The following is a 15643-nucleotide window of genomic DNA, read 5'->3' as shown; positions in this document are numbered from 1 at the left end:
GGGAATGTTCTAGACATGTTCTAGAAATACAGAAAACGCCTAGGAGCACAGTCATATATCAAAAACATACCCCTACTGTGGAAATGATGTATGGCAATATATGAAAGATTGCCTGAGTCAGTTTTGTTTCCATCCATGCTGAATGAAAGAAATTATATCCACCAGACCTCTAATGTCCCAAGAATATCTATGGATTTACTGCAGTATCTATTGGGTTAAATGCAGTAAAATTAAAGGAAACTGACTCCCCTAATCAACATTTCTTCTGGCAAATTTCTGGGTTATTATGTATAACTCCCCACAAGAAGACAATGCTCCTGAATTCCCTTGTGTTTTTGAAAAGCTTCATACCATTTCTGAGAACAGGCTAAGGCCTGCTTGCCTTAGCCTCCCTTTAATGTCCTATTCTGACTCTATTTCAATCTTATGCCAACATCATCCAAGGTTTAAAACACAGACATAGGTCTTTTAAGTTCTAACACATTTCTCCCAGAATTAGCAGAACTTTTTTTCCCGAAAAGCAGAGGTCAGTCATTCATGTACATTCATGTACTGCCTAATTATACAGCGGTTTTCAAATCAGAAATTGGCAAGTCAGAAGTGGGCATGAGAAGATAATGGAAGAGTTACAGTGTGATGCAGTGGGAGGATGGGAAGTGGCTGAGGTTGCCCTCAGAGGAACTGGAGGTGCTGTGGCAGGTGAGGAGGTCTAGGAGCATGGGAAGGACCTAACATTGCCCTGGAGGTACATTAGGAGAACTGGAGAAGGAAGGGACAGAAATCCACAGGAAACCAGTCTTCATTAATTGCACTGCTCGTGGAATCATTTTTTGTAAGTATGATTATTTCAAGAGTTTTAGGCCATCCGTCAGGCATACTAATTAAGTTTCCGTGGTTTTCAGTGAGATTTGGACTTCTGGAGATGCAAATACATTAAATTTAATTTTAAGGAAATAACACCTGTACCATTTTAAGTTATATTATTTAATCCCTCCAAAGACCACAGAATTTGATATTTTCTTATGCCACAAAGATGCCAACTTATGGAAATGAACAATGTTTCTTGTTTTTATACTTCCTGCATATCCTCTCAGTAATTCTATAAAGCTGCTACAACATACAGCAATTTAAAGATAAGATGAAAGGACATCTGAAATGAGCTACCTGACTCTCCAGGAAATAAACATGGGAAGAAGTTCACCTAAATCTGAGATAATTAGGCAGGTCTATTTCACTGTATTTGGAAAAGACAGTGGGCATTGTCATGGGCAGGTGTAGGAAATTACCAGGCCTTGCTATGTCAAAAGAATGCTGGGCAGAGAAGAACCTCATGAAGTTCAGCAGGAGCAAGTGTAGAGACCTACAGTGAGAGGAATAACCTCACGAATCAGTACAGGTTAGGGGCTGAACTGCTATAAAGGAGCTCTGCAGAAAAGGACCTGTGGTCCTGGTGGACAACAGGTTGGCCATGAGCCAGCAGTGTGCCCTTGTGGCCAAGAAGGCCAGTTGTATCCTGGGGTGCATTAAAAATATGGCCAGCAGGTCAAGGGAGGTGATCCTCCCCCTCTATACTAACCATAGTGAGGCCATGTCTGAAGTCCTGTGTCCATTTCTGGACTCTTCAGTTCCAGAAAGACAGGGAACTACTGGAGAGAGTCCAGCTGAGGTCTACAGAGATGGCTGGGCCCTGAAGCATCTCCCTTGTAAGAAGAGGCTGAGAGATCCATGAGTGTTCAGCCTGCAGAAGAGAAAACTGAGGGGATCATATCAATACTTTTAAATATCTAATGAATTAGTGTCAGGTGGGTGGGACCAGGCTTTTTTCAGTGGCAGCAAAAGGAGAAGGGGTCAGGGTCACAAACTAAGACATGTGAAGCTCCATCTGAGCATAAGGACAATCATCTTTACTTTGAGGTTGACCGAGCACTGGAACAGGCTGCCCAGAGAGGTTGTGGGGTCCTCTCTGGAGATATTCAAAACCCATCCAACTGCTTTCCTATGTGTAACCTGCCGTAGGGAACCTGCTTTATCAGGAGGTTGGACTAGGTGACCTCCAGAAGTCCCTTCCAATTCTGCTGGAATTCTGTGATTCTGTGAAAATACAGAATGACCATAAGTCAGCAGAGAATTGTCATTAAAGCAAGAATGTGATTTTAAGCAGTGTGGTTATCTTGTGCTGGACTTGAACAAAGGTGGTACTTGAGCAACTTGGTTATATGGCTGAACAGACTGGACATGTGCAGTTTTGCATCTCGCCTAAGGCCTGGTGGCTGTAGCACCTGAGTGATGCCTGGGTTGTAGCAGAGGTCTTACAGCTTGCTGCTGTTTCAGTGTAGGTCCTGTTTCAGGCATCATTTTCAGGTCAGATATTATGAAAGATTTCTTCTCAGAAAGAGTGGTGAGGCATTGGAACAGGCTGCCCAGGGAGGTGGTGGAGTCAGCATTCCTGGAGGTGTTCAAGAAACATGTGGCTGTGGCACTGAGGACATGGCTAAGTGGGCATAGTGCTGGTGGGCTGAGGGTTGAACTATATGATCTTAGAGTTCTTTTCCAACCTTACTGATTCTATGATTCTAAAGGCAGAAGAGCAACCACACCTCTGTACCAAACACTGGTTTCACCTCCTATCCCTTAATTAACAGTACAACAAGCCTTGTTAAGATGCCTGTCAGCACACATGGCTACGTCCCACCTCGCTGACAGTGTGAATCTAGCCAACTCTGCCAACGCTTCAGTGAATGGATTCACTTCATTGACTAGGTGGATTGGTGGTTCTGGCTCATCCCCCTGTCCCTGTTCACAGGCTCTTATACACTGTGCATTCTCTACTTGCAGGAGGCACCTGGCTGAATTGTTAATTAGTTACAAACTAGCTTTAACATAATTAATACTAATGTAACTAGTGAATTTATCAGCAGTAATTCCTAGTCTGCTATCTGTCATCTCAGTAAACCTTCTGTTTTCAGCTGCACTAACCTGTTTTCAGTAAACGTCCCAGGGGACTCTAACAGGCAGGTATTTGTGAAGCTGTTTCAGTAAAAGTCCTTGAGAGGGCTCTGACAAGCAAACGTTGACTTTGGTAAGCGGCTACACATCTTATCAAACCATTGACCAAGTTTGGGGCTAAGACTGGGTTTAGTTGCTCCTGGACTCCTCTCTGAGAAGCTCCTAGCAACCAGTCTCTTTTGAGCAATGAGGCCTCATTCTTCTTTTACAGAGCTTGATGCTTTATTATATAAGCTGTGAGTCAACCACTAGGCCTTGGTCTTAACAAATAGCATTTATTTCAGTCCTACGTATATCTTCAATACATTGTTCGTGCAAATAAAATTCATTGTGTTTTTCAGCTAGTGTGAAATCACAAAATCATGGAATTACGCAATCGTAGAATGCCTTGGGTTGAATGGGACCGTAAAACATACCCAGTTCCAACCCCTTGGCACTGGGGTAGATCAGGTTGCCCATGGCCCATCCAACCTGGCCTTGAACACCTCCAGGGATGGGGCATCCACAGTTTCTCTGGGCAACACATTCCAGTGACTCACCACCTCCTGGGTAAAAAACTTCTGCCTAACTTAATCTCAACTTTCTTTGAAATTAACATTGGGGATTACCTATTTCCCTTATCATTTATTATTCTTATTTCTTTGTAGGAAATACACTATGAATGATACTAGAAAAAATACTATTTATTAAGTAGAACATATCAAGAAATTTTAGCATTAAAGAAAGTGTAAATCCCAAGTATGCTTTCTTTCTGGTTTTGATTTGACTTACACAAATGGAAGTAAACAGGAAATCTCTCCAATGCATTGTGACACAACCTACATAGCACACTCAGCCATACAGCAATGGTTTGCTCATTTCCAACTCCTCATATATTTTCTCCTGCATTTTCCTCCAAAACCTATTTCCAAATTTCGTGTCTTCTCTTCTAATGTCTGCAAGTTGTCCAAACTTCCAACAGGTCAGTTCTCTAAACGAATTTGTCTTCATGTTTAATCTTTCATCAGCAGTACCAGAGGAAATTTTGTGCAAGATCCAAGATAAAGGAGGCTGATTTTAGTCTCTCATTTTATAAAATCTTGTCAGAAACTTTATGCAAATTCATAGATTCAAACATTCCTGTGATATGTTGTATAGCACAAGAAGAAGAATCCTCAAGTAGTTAGTAAACAAAAAAATTCCCCCCTCAGTTATAGAATATTTTCTCAAAATATTTTCCATCTCAGTCTGAAGCCCACAAATGAGGAGAAAGAATTCCTCAGGGAGAGAAAAACATTATACAAAGTTGATTAAACTCTTAATTGTTCTGAGCTGTAAGAGAAAGCAGGCAATCCCCTCTTCTTTCCCCACATTTAGAATTTCCTCAGCCCACACTTTCAGCCCTTGCTATGAATTGTCTGTAAAACCCCTACCCTGATCTAATTGTTAGAGAATTTTATTTTCTACTGCATGTTTTGTACAAGGTTTTACTGCAGCTTTTCTACTACAAAACAGACAGAGTTGTCATTAACTAGAAATCTGGTATAGGATCTTTAAACACTTGAAACTCATTATCTGCCTTTTCACAGTTTCAAAACTTTTTTTTTAATATTCTCAAAACACAAATCATTCTCATCAGAGGTCAGCCTGTCCCAGTGTCTAAATAATAGTTCTTGTGAAACTGTGAAAATAGCTCATTTCTAAGAATCAAGAAAGAAAGGACTGTTAAACAGTCTGTAGTGATTGCATGGCAAGTCTATTTCAAACTGACCTCTAGTCTTCCTATGGCTTACTTCATTATGTAGCTTGTTCTTATTCTAATGAATTGCACAGGTCATTATGATCATAATGGGTTTATTCAGGCTCAGAAAGCACAGCTAGTTACTGTCTGTGCTCAAGAACCACTTCTGGACATACATTTGATGAAGAGAAATTGGATTAGTAAAAATAATTAGGAAAACAAACAGAGAGGAAAAGGTAACTCAAAATCAAATTTAAACAATGTGCAGCTTTAAACTTACTCAGGTAGTTTGGTTCAGGAAATTTTTGTCTTCATTACATCAGACAATAATTTTACACTGGCTGTTCTGACACAAGGATCACCAGCAGTTGGGTGTGATTGTCTCACCTGCAATCAGTTAGACATTTGAGATTGCCAGAAACTGTGCTACAGATGAATGTTAAGCCCAGAAGTTGGCTTTCTCCTTAAAATAGAATGAAACAACTATTCACAGTCTTATTTACAATGTGCATTGACATGACCATAGCACAGGTACTCACAAAGAAAATATAGATAAGTTTTTGTTTTCTGTCTCTAGAGAGGCTGACTTTGGGGAATCCACAAGTAATAGCAATCAAAGAAATATGGCCCTTGTCAGTCATGTAGCTTCTTGAATTATTAACAGGGTCAGTGGGTCACCACTGAAAGAATTTCTGAAATGCAATCTGCAATAACACAGCTGCAAATATTCAGAGGTTTCTGCATGCAAAAGATCAATGTAACTTCTCCCTCTCAGTGGCATAGTTGCTTACTTCCTAACACAACTGCCAAGAAGCTCCTTCCTTCCACCCTGTCCATTTACAGTTTACAGGAGTGAGTTTAAAAGCTACATGAACGATTTAGGGACAAAAGCCCTATTGACTTCCAGAAGACCTTATGTTCTGATCATAAATCCTCTAGATGCTTCTGAGTCTCCCAGCACACATTTTCTCAATGTCTGAAGTATTGAACCAATGCACTTAGTCCAGAATAGTCCTAACATCAGAAAAAAAAAAAAAAAAAAAAAAAAAAAAAAAAAAAAAAAAAAAGAAGAAGAAGAAGAAGAAGAAAAATAAATCAAGTCAACACTGAAGCCCCATACAGATTTAGATGTGCAGTTCCCCATTCCTGATACCCACCTCTTTGTCTCTGGCTCATCTCTGAATGCTGGCCATCTATATTTCCTTGTATTTTATTAACAAGCACTGAAATACTGGTTTCTAAAAGGATCTGTCCCTTATTTCATTCTATCTAGGCATCTCTTTATACTTGTACATCCCAGCAGGGGCACGTCATCCCCATCAATACAGGACACTGACCTGAAATATGAAAGCATCAGGAGGGAGGGGTGCAAAGGTCCCTCTTCTCAGGGAGGACAAAGAAGAATACAAGATGGGACAAGACTGTCAGGGCCATCAAGCCAGTCCTTCATGAGATGAAGCAAATTTATAAAGCATATAATGCAGAAGGACTATGCCTATCAGACAGCCAAAATACCCATTCTTAAGAAGTCTCAAACACAGCTTAACACTCTTAAAACTTGACCCAGAAGGAACTTATGGAGAGAAGAGTCAAAGTTGGCAGTTTTGTCTGCCAGGTGGGCAATTCCTTTGTTTTGAAAATAAATGCATTGAGACACCAAGAGTCTAAGTATTTTGACTGTGGTAGGTCACAGTTCTCAGAATCAGAGAATCACAGAATGGTTGAGGTTGGCAGAGACCTCAGAGTCCATATGGTCCAACTCCAGCTCAAGTTGGGACACTCAGAGCATCTTGCCAAGGAACCATGTCCAGATAAGATAGATTTTGAATAGCTTCAGGATGGAAGACTCCATAACCTCTATGGGCAACCTGTGCTTGGTCATCCTCATGGTAATTAAATGTTTCCATCTGTTCCAATGAAACCTACCGTTTTGCAGCTTGTGAATCCTCCCATGAGGACTCTATACTGACTACTCACAAACACATTCTAGTCTTTTGCATGGTTGGAAGTGTTTGCCAGAGTCAGTTATCTCATCATCTTCCCAGGGATCAAGGAGAGGTTGATTAAGCTTTTGTTCCTTTTCCTAATGAGGTCAGAGGTGCCCAGGGACTTTAACAAGCTTTTGTTAAAGTTACAAAATTGAGAACAGAAACCTTGCTATTTAGTGCACTTCTTAATGTTACTGCAATTGCCCTTGCTGAGCCAGTAGTTGTCTTCCTTATAGAGAACAAGTAGAACTTGTTGTTTGTACACCAGAATAGCGAGGTGCCTTCCAGTCTCACCCTTGAGGAAATTAGCAATTAAAAAGGATGTACTAAAATAGACTTACTATGAAATAGCAAGACTGTGGGCCTGCCACACTGCAGGGGGATTTCCGTAACTCACTGGCCACCACTTAAACAGAGATGTTTCTCCCCAAAGCATAAAAATGTTCTTTCTGCAGCTGGCTGGCCTTCCTTTTTTTCGTCTGATCGCACATTATCTCTCACTTGCATTCTCTCCTCCTTTGTCTTAACTCCGCAGTGAACAGGCACGTTCTTCCCTTCATATTCCTTTTCCAGGCCTCTTGGTACTCAGCCTCTTCTATTAAAATCTCATCTAGCTTCATTATTTTTTAAATATAAGAGGGAAAATCTATTCCCTCTCCATTGCACTAATTTATTTCTTGACTACATGCATCATTCAAAAGTGTAGTCCAGTTGTAAGAGAGCAAGATGAAAATTCAGCCTGCATATCACATCTACAACTCCTGGGTTATGTGGCCAGGAATAGATACTAAATATAGAAATTAAATAGCTTCCATAGTTAATCTAGATTAAGTTAAAATTTCAATATTGAAATAAAATATCAAATGTGGCATTCAATCATTAAAGTAACGGATCATATTTCAAAATATAAAACAGAAAACAGAATATTCAATATTTTCCACCAGAGTATCACTCTTAGGACATGTAACAATTTTTTTCTTAGATGCTTGTAATTCCCTTCATAAACCTTATCAGACAAAGCAGTTTCAAATCACGGGAAGATTTGGCTATAGTCCAGTTGAAGATCTACTGCTGGGTCTATTTTGGCATTTACAATAGCTGGCACAGGACCCCACTGGCTGAAAATCAGCTAGGGAGTCTCTGCAAAAGCAGAAATGCCGTCACGCCAGCACGAGGTTGACACCTGGCCTGAGCTGCTGCATGCCAATTTAAATCCAGATCTGCCCCAGAAGAACTGTGTTCTTTTGAGAGGACTTGCTCTTAGTGGGATGAGGGAGATCACGTGCTTTTCTACAAACATCTGCTGCCAACAGTGGATTAAATAACAGAAGACCTTATACCACTCCAAGAAGTGCTGGAAGCACCCTCAGCTGCCAGTTGCATCTCCTTCCCTGGATGCTCCTGTGTCTCCTTACTTACCTTGAACACTTCTGTCCTTTGGGAGCACCCTCGCATCTCTCCAGGATCCTGGGGCTCTTGGATCTCTTTAGCCCTGCCTGCCCTACAGATGGTGACCAATGTGCTTCTCACATGGCCCCGGGGTAGCAGAGCATGGCAATGAGCTCTGGCAACACTGTCACCACGGAGCCCTGGGACCTGGACGCAGTGATAAACACGTATAGAAACACGCATAGCAGTTTTCCCTCCTAAAGATTTCCTGGACTTCTCTCCTCCAGCAGTCTACAAGTATTGGTACACAAATCTAGAAACCTCACATTGTTTCCACACCCCATTCCTCTATGCCCATCTGGGCTTTTGCTCACTGCAGTTTGGACATTGCATATGTCTGGGTTCCCCAGCAAGCTGTGTTCTTTAAGGTACCCCAAACTCCCTGATTTCCTTGTCATAGTTTTGCTAGTGCCAAAGACCTGACAAGCATTCTCTGAAGTTTATTCCTGCACCCAGATGCTTAAATAATTTATACCATCAGAAAATCACAGTGTTGACACAGAGATGCTTTAATATTAAATTGCTGTAAATCTGGACCAGATACATTCTGCTGAGCCCAGTGAAAGGCAAACAGCAACAACATGACAAGGTAGCTGAAATATTCAGTATGTTTGGAAAGATGCTTGGAAATCCAAGCAGCTTACAGTTTGTTCATCTCTTCTGCAAACGCTAAAGGAGGATATGCTTTGCCTAAACACAACAGTAAGTTAATGAAGTCAGAAGTATCTATATACTTACAGTACATAATAGTGTCATATAAGGGAGCAGACCCCTCAAGAGGAACAGTGAGGGTGGTGAGGCACTGGAACAGGTTGCCCAGAGAGGTGGTGGATAGCACGTCCCTGGACACATCCAAGGCCAGTCTGGACAGGGCTCTGAGCAACCTGATCTAACTGTAGGCATCCCTGTTCATTGCAGGGGAGTTTAACAAGATGTCCTTTAAAGGCCCCTTCCAACTCAAACGATTCTGATTCTATAAGCTTTATTTTTTTTTTCACAACAGGCAATATAATTGCAAAGTAATGCAATCTCTTCCGCTTTCGGTCATGTCAAGCACATGACACAGGAGACAGAAACTGAGAGAAAAAATCCATCAGAATAATCTCACATAATCTTCAGTGTAGAGAGAAAATGAAGAAGCCTCATATGACTAAAGCCAATCATATTGTGTCAAAAAAAAAAAAATGCCAAAACACTACAGAAAGGAAAGAAAGGTAAAATCTTGAGCAGACAATATGAGAGATCCCCAGGTACATAGAGAACACAGCACAAAATCAATCCAAACATCGATTTGCACATCGGTTCTCACAGAGAACCACCTATGGGGTAGAATACAGCAAGTTTTAGCAGCACAGAGAAACATTTCTGCTTTGGGGTAGGAAGTAGAAATGTATACTGTAACAGGCACAGGGCAAAAAACAGCGACACACTGTATTCTTCTTCTGAATGGACTTGCTTCATTACCAGTAGCAGGAGTGGTTTTTCAAGCTGTGACATTTTAATTCATTGCAGTGAAACATAGACCATGTGAGTTAAGAAGATGTAGGGCTTGTATGTAAAGAAAATCAGCATTTCAACAGGTAGAGAAAAAGATGAGTATCAGGACAAAAATATACAGCGAGGGAGCACTGTGGTGGAGTTTAGATAACCATCAGCGTGCAACTGCCTCAACAGTGTAAAGTGACCTTTAAGGGCATTCACAGTATACTGTGTCTTTACTTTGGTTTTGTTGCCATCACAGGCCACTGCTACCTTTTCAAGATCACAGAATCACAGAATCACAGAATTGTAGGGTTTGGAAGGGACCTCCAGAGATCATTGAGTCCAACCTCCCTGCAAAGCAGGCTCCCTGCAGCAGGTTGCACAGGTAGGTGCCCAGGCGGGTCTTGAACGTCTCCATAGAAGGAGACTCCACAACCTCCCTGGGCAGCCTGTTCCAGTGCTCCATCACCCTCACTGTGAAGAAGTTCTTACGCACATTTGTGTGGAAATTCCTATGCTCCAGTTTATGGCAATTTCCCCTTGTTCTGTCCCCACAGACCACTGAAAAGATGTTGGCCATGTCCCTTTGACTCCCACACTTAAGATATTTATAGATTGATCAGATCCACTTGTAGTCTTCTTTTCTCAAAGCTGAACAGACCCAGGTCACTCAACCTTTCCTCATAGCAGAGATGCTCCAGGCCCTTTATCATCTTCATGGTCCTCCGCTGGACTCTCTCCAGGTGATCCCCATCTTTTTTGTACCAGGTGAGGCCTGACCAGGGCAGAGTAGAGGGGGAGAATCACCTCCCTCAACCTGCTGGCCACGCTCCTTTTAATGCACCCCAGGATCCCATTGGCCTTCTTGGCCACCAGGGCACACTGCTGGCTCATGGCCAACCTGTCATCCACCAGGACCCAAAGGTCCTTTTCCATTGTGCTCCTCTCCAGCAGGTCACGTCCCAACCTGTACAGATTCTTGTGGTTATTCCTTCCCAGGTACAAGACTCTGCATTTGCTTTTGTTAAACCTCATCTGGTTTATTGCTGCCCAGCTCTCCAGCCTGCCCAGGTCTCGCTGAATGGCAGCACAGCCTTCTGGCATGTCAGCCACTTCTCCCAGCTTTGTATCATCAGTGTACTTACTGAGGGTGGACACTATCCCCTCATCAAAGTTGTCAATGAAGATGTTGAGTAAGACCAGACCCGGCACTGACCCCTAGGCAACACCACTAGTCACAGGTCTCCAGCCAGACCCTGCACTGCCAGTCACCACCTTCTGAGCTTGGCCAGTCAGCCAGTTCTCAACCCACCTCACTGTCCACTCATCTATCCCACACTTTCTCATCTTCATTATCAGGATGTTGTGGGAGACAGTATCAAAAGCCTTCCTGAAGTCAAGATAGATGACATCCTCTGCTCTCCCCCGATCTACCTCGCTGGTGATGCCATCGTAGAAGGCTACAAGGTTGGTTGAGCACAATTTTCCCTTGGTGAATCCATGCTGACTATTCCTGATGGCCTTCTTCTTTTCCAATTGCTTGGAGTTGGCATCTAGAACAAGCTTTTCCATCACCTTTCCAGGGACAGAGGCAAGACTGACTGGCCTGTAGTTTCCTGGATCCTCCTTGCCCTTTTTGAAGACTGAAGTGACATTGGCTATCCTCCAGTCTTCAGGCACCTCTCCTGTTCTCCAGGACATGTCAAAGATGATAGAGAGTGGTTCAGCAATCACCTCTGCCAGCTCCCTCAGCACAAGTGGATGCATCCCATCAGGGCCCATGGATATGTGCACACTGGTCCCACTCAGATTCTCCAGGACCACCCCCTCCTCAACCAGAAGGAAGCTTACCATTTCCTGGACTCTCTCTCTTCCCTCCAGGGTGCAGCAGTCCCGAGGGGGATACTCTGAAGTGATGACCGAAGCAAAGAAAGTGTTCAGCATCTCCACCTTCTCAGCATCCCCCCATTACCAGGACACCTCTCTTGCTCAGCAGGGGACCCACGTTATTCCTAGAATTCCTTTTACTGTTAACACACTTTAAAAAACCCTTCTTATTATCCTTTATCTCCTTAGCCAGCTTCAGCTCCAGGTGAGCTTTAGCCTTCCTCATTGCTTCCCTACAGGCCCTCAAAACACTCCTACACTCCTCCCAAGAGGACAGGCCCTTTTTCCACATTTCATAGACCTTCTTCTTCCCTTTGATCTTATCCATGAGCTCCTTGCTTATCCACACAAGTCTGCTGCCTCCCTTCCCTGATTTCCTACTCTGAGGGATGCACCAATCTTGAGCTTTGAAGAAGTGCTGTTTAAAGGTTGCCCAGCTCTCAAAGGCCCTCTTACCTTCAAGCACTCTAGCCCATAAGATAGCTCCAAGTAAGTCCCTGAAAAAATGCTGATGAACTGTCTCATTTGTGAAATTGGTCTAATTTGCACAGCATCCTTCCTCTCTGCCAGCCAAAGCTGTTAGGGATACAAGTAGGGGAAGAGTGATGGTGGATGTAGGAGTCAGTAGAGAGAGGAGGCACATAGAGCTCTGGCTGCAGAGCATACTTTCTTCCCCATCCTGCTGAAGAAACAGAGTGAGAGAGCAGCATGGTGGTGCTTGGCTACTGACCAGCGTTGAACCATCACAGTAGTCTAGAATTCACTTTCATCGAGTTCAGTGAAACCCTCATCATGAAACTCAACAGGTCTACTTCACAGCACTTAAAAATGCCACCAATTGTTCTGATCAGAAAGTGTTGTATTGTGGCTTTGTACTTGATTTTTGTCCCTGTCTTGCCTGATCCTAGTAGCTGCAACACTCTGCTACTCACAGCTCGCAGCTTCCCTCTTAAGTGCATGTGATAAATGTCAGCCTTTTCAAGCTGATCTCCTCCCACAGCTGTGCTTTTCTGCAGAGTGGAATTTAGTTAGAAGAGCAAGTGGGGAGCTGTGCTTTATGAGAACTGTGTGTTTTTTCCATTTAGCTATAGAGACAGTTAGACTAGAGGCATACAGAGATCAAGTAACATGCATAAAGCAAGAATAATCAAAGTTCAAGATATGGTCCCTGGATCCCTGTGTGGAGATGTGAGATGAAAAGTGGGTTTTGCAGAGGTATTCAGCACTGGGAAAATGCTGCACCCATCTCCTGGTGATGAGGAACACAGATACCAGAGAGAAAAAGAAGATAGCTGTCCTGCTGTCTGTTTGGAAGTGAAGATCAATTAAGCGTGAACACCTTTGAGTATTTCCCCCCTTTGAAAAGAATGGATGCACGGGCTTCATTCCACCTCAGGAGCAGAGAAGACCTGCAGAGCCAAAGATGCCCATCCAGGAGAGTCCTGAGCTTTGTCCTTTCCTGTTGAGCTGCCTGGATTTGAGCAGGGTTAAAAACTTTTGCTAGTCTATCCTAAAACATACAGCATAAAACCCATAAGCTTGTATGGTAAACTCCCCTCCAGGGCTAGGAAAGACCTAAGGAAAGACAAAACATCAGAAACCAAATTCTGAAGAGAGGAAACCTGTTGAATGATGAAAATTCCTTCCTTTTTACATTGCTACCACAGGGAGAGATACACATCCGGCTTTCTTCACAAGGGCAAAAGGGAGGGTGAATGTGGGGGTGGTTTGCTCTGGTTTCACTTTGTCCACATTGCTGCAGAAACATGAAACTTGCTTGGTGAATCATATTCCCTAATCACGTTATGTGTCGTCTGATGCTCACATTTGCTCAGCAGTGAGGTAAGAAATCTGTAGGGTGTTTGTAGGCTTTAACCATCATGTTGCCATACGGTGAGTTGGTGCCTAGGAAAACTGCGAAGCCTTCAGAAGGTTGTGCTGGGAGGAGCCCTGCTGTAGCCCCTTGCTTTCCTTTCCTGCCATCTGTATTGAAGAGTATGCAAGGAAACAGGTAGTGTGTGCAAGCAGAGATGCCATACCACTTCTGAGGGTGCTTTCACACCACTAGCACTAGCAGTTGGCCCTGAAGACAAGTTTGGCCTAGCACTGCACACAGAAGTGGCACAAAGCGTGCTTTGCATTCTTTTCTTGGCAGAGGTGGTCACTGTGTACTTTTTGACTCCATCTCTTCCTGTTAGTCTCTGTAGTGTCTTCCACTGGCGACTTCAGAACGCAAATCTTCAACCACCCCATCACTGTCAAAGGTGTTCAGAGGCCTAGGTGAATGATGCCCTACAGTTAGATTTGCTGTGTCTCCTCTCTCTATTACTGTTAACTGGAGATCACCAGAGACAAGTTGATCAGACACAGTTATTAATATCAGTGAACTGAGAAGCCTGAGCTTCTGGATCAGATCAAGATCTTGTGTCTTCTGCTTTCATCAATGTAGCTGTCAAGAAATAATCTTTTGCGGCAGGATGGCAAGAACCGTGGAAGCAACAGGAAAATCAGATGGCTTGTAAGGAATTACTTGCTTTTCTGCTCTCTGTCACTGTGCCACTTAAAGCACATGTAACTGGCTCCTATTTGGCTGAGGTAGAAGCCAGCAGAACAGCCACACTGTTTGATTTTTGGCAACAAAGGCTGCTGTCTAAGTAAGGAGAAGTAGGCTCTCTGGTCAGTCAGTGGAGCTCCCTTCAGACATGATTCGGTGTCACACACACATTTTGTGAAACCTTTTAATGTAACCTGACTTTGTGACTTCTTTAGCTAGAGTCACAGAGATCTGCCTTTCTCATTACTACGAAAAACAACTACAGTTTGTGCCCTGAACACGTTATAACTGCCTTCAGTCCCCACCTCTTCTGGATAAATTTACCCACACCTTGGTTACAAACATATGTTACCACTTAAACTAGCAGCGAACAGGAAATTCATAAAACAAACAAACAAAAACACCCTGTGAAATACCACCCTCGCATACTTCTCAACAGAGTCCATGATAACACCCAAAAACAGCACTAGTGGATGTTGCCCTGCTCACTGAAGATACAGATCACTCATGAAACCACAACACAGTGGTAGCAGTGATGAGTTCAGGATATGCTACCATCAGTGCAGAAAATACTGAGAATCAGGCCAAGTCTGCCATTTCTGTATCTTGCATTGCTATAAGAAAAACAACAATGAAAACCATGGAACACGAGAGATGTGGAAACCCTTTTGAGTATCACATTAGATGTAATAAAATTGGTGTATTATCTGATGAAAAAGCTTCACAGGTATTTGTAAATCAAAAAGCAAGTTTTGATGGTAGCAGTCCACAGTGTGTTGAAGAGCTTGCAATTTTCACCTAAGGGCAGGTAAAACAAGTTTATTTGTAAATGATTTGAGAAGAAACCTAATTAGCACCCAGGACATTTCTATTTAAAATAATGAACTCTATATTCTGGAAGTGCTGTCTCTCCACAGATCCTTCTGTTCCTGAGTGTCCATCTAAAAATCCTCTACAATGAGTATATACAGGATCTCCATCAAACAGTTGGATTTAATCTGACCAATGACCTGTGGAAAGCATCTTTCTGCTGGATCACAAGGTAGGCTTTAGTCTGCTTGACTGAGACCTCTTAACTGTACCTAAATTCTAGGTTTATAGGGAAGTTGTCTTCCTAATTTGAACACCTTTGTTCCCTACAGGGAGGTCAACAAGCTTCAGGGAAGAATCAGCCTGCCCGAGACTGGCCATCTAAATAGGACCAAGTAATGACAAATGCTTTAATTTGGCTCATTTGGCCACTAACCATACAGGTTCTGACTTAAAGGATGAGTTTTATCTGTTGGTAGCAGTAGAATGAAGTTATACAGAATCGACCCAGAACTCATCACCCTGTTACGCAGTGCAGTGTGATGCAAGGTATCTCTAAACAGCTCAAAGCAAGCATAGCCCCATTTTACCAGTTGCAGTGATCTTCTTGGCTTCATAACTGCTTTATGCTTACAGTCTTAACGAGGGTCGAGTTTCTTTCTTTTCTTTCTTCCTTCCTTCCTTCCTTCCTTCCTTCCTTCCTTCCTTCCTTCCTTCCTTCCTTCCTTCCTTCCTTCCTTCCTTCCT

General features: G+C 42.8%; 1 long non-coding RNA gene across 2 annotated transcripts in view; it reads left to right on the top strand.

The window, feature by feature from the left end:
* Positions 1-15643, top strand: part of LOC110390333 — a 30229-nt gene that overhangs the window by 8119 nt on the left and 6467 nt on the right. Inside the window, exons 2-3 of one of the 2 annotated variants that reach the window (XR_002433703.1) lie at positions 15004-15128; positions 15229-15291. This is a non-coding gene — a long non-coding RNA (uncharacterized LOC110390333). The remainder of the gene's footprint in view (positions 1-15003; positions 15129-15228; positions 15292-15643) is intronic. The other variant, XR_002433704.1, reaches the window with a different exon arrangement.

This window comes from Numida meleagris, chromosome Z (genome assembly GCF_002078875.1).
Source record: "Numida meleagris isolate 19003 breed g44 Domestic line chromosome Z, NumMel1.0, whole genome shotgun sequence".
NCBI classification, from domain to species: Eukaryota; Metazoa; Chordata; class Aves; order Galliformes; family Numididae; genus Numida; species Numida meleagris.
This window is presented reverse-complemented; position numbering and strand designations above follow the sequence as displayed.